Source organism: Halyomorpha halys, unplaced genomic scaffold (genome assembly GCF_000696795.3).
Source record: "Halyomorpha halys isolate HHAL.00 unplaced genomic scaffold, Hhal_1.1 Scaffold1125.1, whole genome shotgun sequence".
Taxonomy (NCBI): domain Eukaryota; kingdom Metazoa; phylum Arthropoda; class Insecta; order Hemiptera; family Pentatomidae; genus Halyomorpha; species Halyomorpha halys.
Genome location: NW_027113995.1, coordinates 40,275 through 47,925, shown reverse-complemented (window position 1 = coordinate 47,925; position 7,651 = coordinate 40,275). Strand labels below are relative to the sequence as shown.

Below are 7,651 nucleotides of genomic sequence, written 5' to 3'. Positions count from 1 at the left end.
GGGGTGCGGTCAGCAAAGAACTAATAAAAATAAATAAATATGGTTTTGTTTATTTATGTTGTTCTTTGCTGACCGCACCCCCCGACAAACTTCTTCAAGCATTAATCTACGGTCAACTATCTACACCTCAATATAAATAAATATGGTTTTGTTTATTTATGTTGTTCTTTGCTGACCGCACCCCCCGACAAACTTCTACAATTATTAAATTTCTGTTTTTTTGAGTGGATAAAATCTTTATTCCTGGACCATTATTGAAAACTCCATGATCCCGATTGTAAAGCTCTGTGAAGAGGCAGAATGTAAATGAGAAAGGGACTACTACATCATAAGCAAAAAATCTGAAATAAAAGAAGAAAGAGGAATATGGATTGCGATACAGTGGAAAAAAAATTACAAAGACCCTCCAATTAATTAGGCAAGGTTTTCCATTTTAAGCATATTATGACCTGCGGTGAAACTTATTACGGACATGTGGCACGAAGCAATACATCAGGTCTCCGCACAACAATGAATGCCAGTATAGTAGGAAGACGACATGGAGGCTAAAAACCAGATGCATGAACGGAATCAACAAAGATGCAAGCAGAAAGAGCTGCATGCAGAATGCTGGAAAGCAGTAGCACAAAATAGGCAGGCGTGAGGAAGGCTGGTTTGGGCGGCCAAAGAGCTAGGCCAGAGCTTAAGGTCTGTAGAGCCAAAAAGGAAAAAATGAGCTATGGTTTTGGGTAGGGTAGGAATACAAAACTTCTTTTTTAAGTACTAGTGTTAACTCTGTGTTATGAATTTACAAAAAAAAAACGTATTTCCAAGATTATTAAGTTCTACATGTGAGCTGTAATATCGATCACGTTTTGGGCGTTTATAATGTATAATCCACTGTGCCTCACAATAGAGGAGTGCACTGGAAGGGTGTTGGGTAAGCGGTCTCAGACGATTTATAAATGCTCGAAGAAATGTTGATAAATGACGAGATAATCAACTAGAGGATGCAGCTGAGATGGTGTCAGATGAAATTCCCAAGAGGGCGACGATTCTAAATATAAATAGCAAGGATTGAAAAGGAATGGTTTCTTTATATCCTCCCAAGATAACTGAACGTCCTCCCTTCACAACTACTTAGGCCTAAATTAACTAAATAATTATGACATTTGATAAATTAAAAATGATGGTTTAGATTCTACTGCTACTACCATGTACTTTTTAATTTACACCAAAGAAACTACATCCAGTGAAAAGTAGGCCGAAAAGTTAGCAAAAATAATTTTTTTTATTATTAAGAATGTTGATTATTTATTTTCAAACCATTTTTCCATAAAAATATGTTAAAAAAATTAAAATAAGGTCGTTTTGTTTTTTAGAAAAAAAATTGATTAAAAAATAAAATTGTTGAAGATAGTAAAACAGCTATGTTGGAACAGTTTATAATAAATAGAATTTGAATTTTATTGAATTTATTCCTTGAACAGATTGTGTTGGTGTAAATCACAGGGAAAAATATAAATTTAGGGCGGAAATGGAATAAACGGAAAAATTAAAAACAAAAGCTCCACTCTCATAAATTCAGCTCTTCATTAATCTTTTCCGGCCCTCAAGGGCGATGGACTTTGACGAAAAAGGTATCAAATGAAAGCGAATTTTATGGAGAAGTGTTAAATTTCAATTTATATTCTTAAATTCAAACTGGAACTTAAAATAAAAGTAAAAAATATGGGAGGTTTCAAAACTTTGGTAGAGGTAGGTCGGTGGATCGAGACAGATCTAGTTGGGTTTTAAAGATCTGTAATTTAAGCCTAAAAATTAACTGTTTTTGAGATAGTGCACGAATTAGTTCGGTGAAACCTTATTCAAAGGCAACAGCGCCATAGTTGCCTTAGAATAACTATTCAGCGAACGGCTTGGCTGATTTTTATATTTGGTGGCTCAAATTATTCAAAGATAGAGTAAATGTTTTGAAACAAATGGAGCTCAAGATCCTATGAAAATGATTGCATCAAATTTGTTTAGCCTGTCCGTCTGTACTTATATACAATATTTTGAACTAAAAACTTGACTGATTCATATGTTTTATGCTCACATTACATAGTGATGTTCCAAGAATGTTTATAACAATTTGAGCTCAAAATATTGAAAGAAAAATAAATTAGTCTGCCTGTGTCTGAATATGTAACTTTTTTTTTAACGTATGGATTTACAGATTTCCAATTGTCGTGTCTAAAATTATTCAGACTCGTGGGTCCTCACCGAAAATTTCTATTCCACCTAAAATATCCGTTCATGTAGGGCCCAGCTACAAGGTCTCAGCCGGGTACAATTCAAGGTTAATATAAGTTTATGGATAACTGAATCTTAACTGTAAGACTGGAGTGATATTTTCCAGTGGGGCATCGTAATCACTTATTACGTATTACAGGGATAAACTAGTATTAATTATTACAGCAATTATTATTGAAGTTTTCATGAAAATAAAGATGGTTGAGTGAATAATGACTCAGTTAATAAGCCAGGAGATATATCAGGAAATTATTTTATTTTCATAAGCCTTTAATTCCATTGATATTTCCTATTCTAATTTTCACAAATATTTTCAACGTAATTTGAGGATGGAACGCAAGGTATTAGTGTGTTCCATGGATAAACAACATTATCGGAAAAAGATAATGATACCAATAAATTAAAATTCTCTAAATCTAGGCCTACTAGACCAGTATAATTAGATCAGAACATCATCTGATCAACAGATCAGTATAGGCTGTGATCAGAACATATTTAGGTAAAACAGAAGATTTTATTAATTATATATTGAACCTCTAAAAAGAAAAAAATAATTTAAGTGCATAAGCTTAAAGTACGTAATTAAGCTTTACTCTCAAAATTCAATGAAATTTGTGGACTTTTTTAGTTTATTTAAAATGAACACCTTAGGTCTAGGCCTGGAAGAAGGAAGTATTCTCTTCGGATTCTTCATGACCAAATAACATGTTACCGAAAACCGCTGAGACGTAGTTCAGAAGAATATGAGGGCTTTCAAATTTATGGGGGAAAAAAAACAGTGAATACTTATTGTAGGACGCAGAGGTCTTTAAAACTAACAAATTAAGTGAGATCTGTTTCATTTTTTTTTTTTTATATAATTAATGACCAGACTTTTTCGACATCGGTATTGAAAGAAGCAAAGAAATGTTTTTTCCATTTAGTGTACACAAAATATAAAATAGGAATTTTTATTTAGTTTTTTTAAAGCATCTTGTAGCGGTAGTTTTTCATTTTTCGAACCAGGAAGATAAACGTCATGTTACCAGCCTGAGAATTTTTAGATAGAATTGGCTATACATGAACAAAACATACCTTCAGTAAAATAGAGCTTATGTAAAATTATGTGATAAAAGTTCATCTATGGCTATTGCCTTATAAAATCATTATCAGTAGATAAAGCTACCAGATAGTTGGGGTATATGAATATGGATAAATGATTCATAGGGGTGACGAATATTATTTTGAACTCTTACTTCAATGCTTGAAGAAATTTACCGTTTTCTTAACGATGCATTGCTGACTATTCATCTAAATAATTTTAATGGAAGTATGAAACTGCATCCGCGGCGCTTCTAAGGTTCGCTGCCCATCAGAAAACTAGATTACAGAAGTGATTGGTGAGTAAGCTACCAATTAGTTTTAAAACGACAGTTAAACAAAACCTGGCGGAAATAAAATTCGGACATAATACAAGCTTTGTCGACAAAAGACAACTTCATTCTTTATGACTGTCAATAATTATACAGTAATAAAATAATTGTGAGTAATTAAATTATACATAACCATATAATAATTCCTAAAAAAAGGGAATCCTGCAAGCCTGAGAATATGAAATCCACATAAAGGCCGGCCTTACACTCCATTGTTTGATCAATTATTATAATTCTTTATCCAAACAGCCCCAACTAATTTATGTCCTGGGACTGATATGACACTTCTGGGTACTTCTCTAACTTGTGTTCTCACAATTGAAAATAGTTTGTCACAGTGAAAACAGGACTTATGTGATTGTTTAATCAAATTGGTATATACAAAACATTTTATTCAAAATTTCTCTCTGAATCTGAAGAAGATACTATTTAATTAGTTTAACAATAAACTTTAAAACTGTATATATTACATTATGATATGTACAAATTTATGTATGCATATCTATTTTCCTAAAAAATTAAGATAGCTAATTTTGCTTCTCCAGTTAAAATTTGTTTTAGGTTTTATCATGATTTCCTGAGTTGTGACATAGACAAGTATAAAATCATGCTTAAATTATAAAATAATTAAATTTAAAATAAAATCTGATTTTTTAAATTTAAAATCAACAAGATCGGAAAAATTTTTTTAGCAAAATATACACTGTAATTTCAACAGCAGAAAAAAAGAATAAAAATATTTCATCAGCAGACATAAAAGCAAATTAAATATATTTATCTAAATTCGAATTAGACCGAAATGTTTTTGATGTTCGAAAGTCTTCGTACCATATACCAAAAAAAAAGTCTAAAAAGATGAATTTCATGACATAAAGATAAGTTATTGGATAGTGTATAGCGATATTGTATTCTAAATATCGCTAATAGTTTTTCATATAATAAGCATTATTACATAAATAAGAATCAATATGAAGTTACAATAATATAACAACAACTATAATAACAACAATAATCATAATACTTAATAAGTACATGAACGATACGATACAAATTAAATATAAAACAACACATAAAAATTAATCGAATATTCGTGGTGTAAATTGCATGTAATATAAACAAAATTTTATAAACAATGATAGAGAATAAATCTATATTCACAGAGAAAATAATTGTGGAAAGGTACGACTACGAATTTCATACGCATATGAAATACATCATTAATGTTTCCACTGCTACCAGAAATGTTTACTTTTAATATTGTTAAACTATTAACAAAGCAGCACTAATTCCTTGGATATTAAAGGAATTAAAATATTTCCAAAATGCTGATCTGCAACAATCTTAAAAGTATATAATTAAAAATATAAATGAAGTTATCTAAGTTTAAAAAATGATATCGTATTCTACCTATCTTTTTTAGTACCACGAAAAATTAAAAAATATATAAGTCGCGAACAGGAGAGAAAGAATCAGATAGGTGCACACTAGCAAAATTGTTGAGACTACGTCAAAATGAATAAGAATAGTCTGTAACATCAAATGACATAAGTAATTTCTGAAGGAAAAGACAAATCACACGAAAGGACTTCAGAGACTTTAATGCCACTAAGGTAAAATTTAAGATTAATATAGCTAATCCTACATACGACCCGCTTTAAGATAAATTGGATGAAAAACCAGTGATGTTTTATTCTTACGCGGATAATGTAATAGCAGCAACAATTCACTCCGGGCTCAACCACTTGTTGCATAGATCAGCTGTGTCCCAACAGGGATGATATAGTTATCATCAAGATCGGACTAACAAATAAAGTTAATTAATTTATTTTACATTTATCTTGACGTACTCATTACATTATTACAGTTTGTCATTAACATTTATAAAACTATGGTTTAAAATAGCCATTACAGCTAAAATAATAAAATAGAAATTTAAGTCACTGGCAACTAAAACCCCATTCTAACAGATGAAAATTAAAAAAACATAGATTCTTTATCATAGGTGAAGTATCTACAAGACGCCATCTTTACATTACAATCCAATCCAATGCCCGTTACCTGCCGAAGGTGTTCCCTCCCCAATTTTGAACTATTATTTTAAAAAGCAACAGGTGGCATATATTTCGATGAAAAATCAAAGTAAAAATATTACTAATAAAAATAATAATAATAAAAATCATTATAAATCACCTTAATAAATGTATCCCGTCAAACAGGTAGCAGGACAGATCTCAGGTAATAACACAAGTTGGCACTTTCCACAAAACACAATAACAGCTCCATATTCATGTTCAAATAAACTTCACCCGGTTAGAAAATTCGTAATACTCAACGGAAAGAATCAAATTATCCCTTAATAAAAGGAAAAATGGAAAGATAAACTTCTATTACGAACAACAATCCACTAAGATCACTTCGAGTTATCCACTGATTGGTTTCTGGTTCCCTCGACTGTTACAGCGCAGGCGCTCATTTCAGAGGTATTATACCGTTCGTAGCGCATTCTATTGGAAAAAATGAACAAGAGATATCCTTGTCTAGTAACTTTCTTGGCTAAACCATTTAAATGAGGCAAAAGTTTGAATTTATGTCAACTTAACGATTTATCTAGATAAATACTAAATTTAATGGAATAACCATCCCATAAACGATCGGTTGAGATATTTTTTATCTAAAAGCTTGTCCCAAATAATAATTCATTGTTTATATTATTTTCCATGAAATATCATAGTGCTAACTAAGTAGCAAAATAAAATTCTTACTTTTTGGTTATAATATAATGATAAAAAAATACATACATACATGTATTTCTTTAAAAATATATAAATAATGACAATTCATTGCTTTTAGCTTTAATAACAAATTTAATTAATAGAAATCATAAATCTTATTCATTGAATATTTGACAAAAACTAAAATGCAAAGCAAGACCAATAAAATCAATTTTTTATAGGCAATTTGTTTTAAAAAAAAAACATGTTACTATTGTTAAGAAATTACAACTGATATGGATCAAATAATACATAATAAAACAATATTATAAAAATAATATAAGATATTTTAAACGCTATGTAGTATTAAAAAAACCAACAATGTAATATAGTTTAGTAATATTGTTACTGGCATATAATATTTAAAAATTTAGTACCAATATATGATAATAATCATAATTTATAGAGTAGTAACAAGCCCATAAAAGGCATATATCAAATTATTAGAGCCCTGTAATGAGATTCCATAAATATGACTTATTTACAATTCATTGAAATATAATTTTTTTAAATATAAAAAGGATATATAATTAAAATTCAACAACTGAGATTGTTTCAAGCTGTATCAGTCATAACAGAGAACAATAGTAATAATATTCATTTAACAGAAAATATCAAGAATAAATTAAGCATAATAAATAAATATGTAAAATCCAGCCCATTTTCACTTTCTATTGAAAACCATCTCATCTATGTCAATCAGCTGGGTTTTGCTCCTGAGCCATACCTTAGTCTTTTGGTCTTTTTTCGTTATGGCCAGTATTAAGTATAATATATCATCCTTGCTTTTGTAAAACGCCATATGCCTGCAACCTAACTATATTTTTCTTGTTACCTTGTTCCATTGCTCAAAAGTGGAACATTCAGAGGTCATTGTTTGGCTCATACTATATGCTATTGATCAATTTCAACTTTCTTTTTATAATAATCTTTGGACCAATAGCTTGAAAATGCATATTACAAAATAGAAAATTTGAAGTAAGATGTTGCATGCAATTTGAAAAAGGAGGTTAGTTAGCTAAATTAGCAACTAGAAAACTTAAGAGTGGCTCTCACTGATGTTAGGAAAGTAAGAAAGAGTAGCTAACAACTAAAGTATTAGTATTAGGTTGCTCAAAGGGCTTTGCAATATATTTAATATACATGTTTTGAAAATAAGAGATGATTTAAATGTAAAAAACATTATTTCAAAAA

At 30.0% G+C, this 7,651-nt stretch overlaps 1 protein-coding gene across 1 annotated transcript in view; it reads right to left on the bottom strand.

The window, feature by feature from the left end:
• Positions 1-6,132, bottom strand: part of cno (adherens junction formation factor afadin) — a gene marked incomplete in the record, with an annotated part of 345,803 nt that extends 339,671 nt beyond the window's left edge. Inside the window, 1 exon segment of the mRNA XM_067051255.1 lies at positions 5,877-6,132.
• Positions 6,133-7,651: the final 1,519 nt, after the last annotated feature.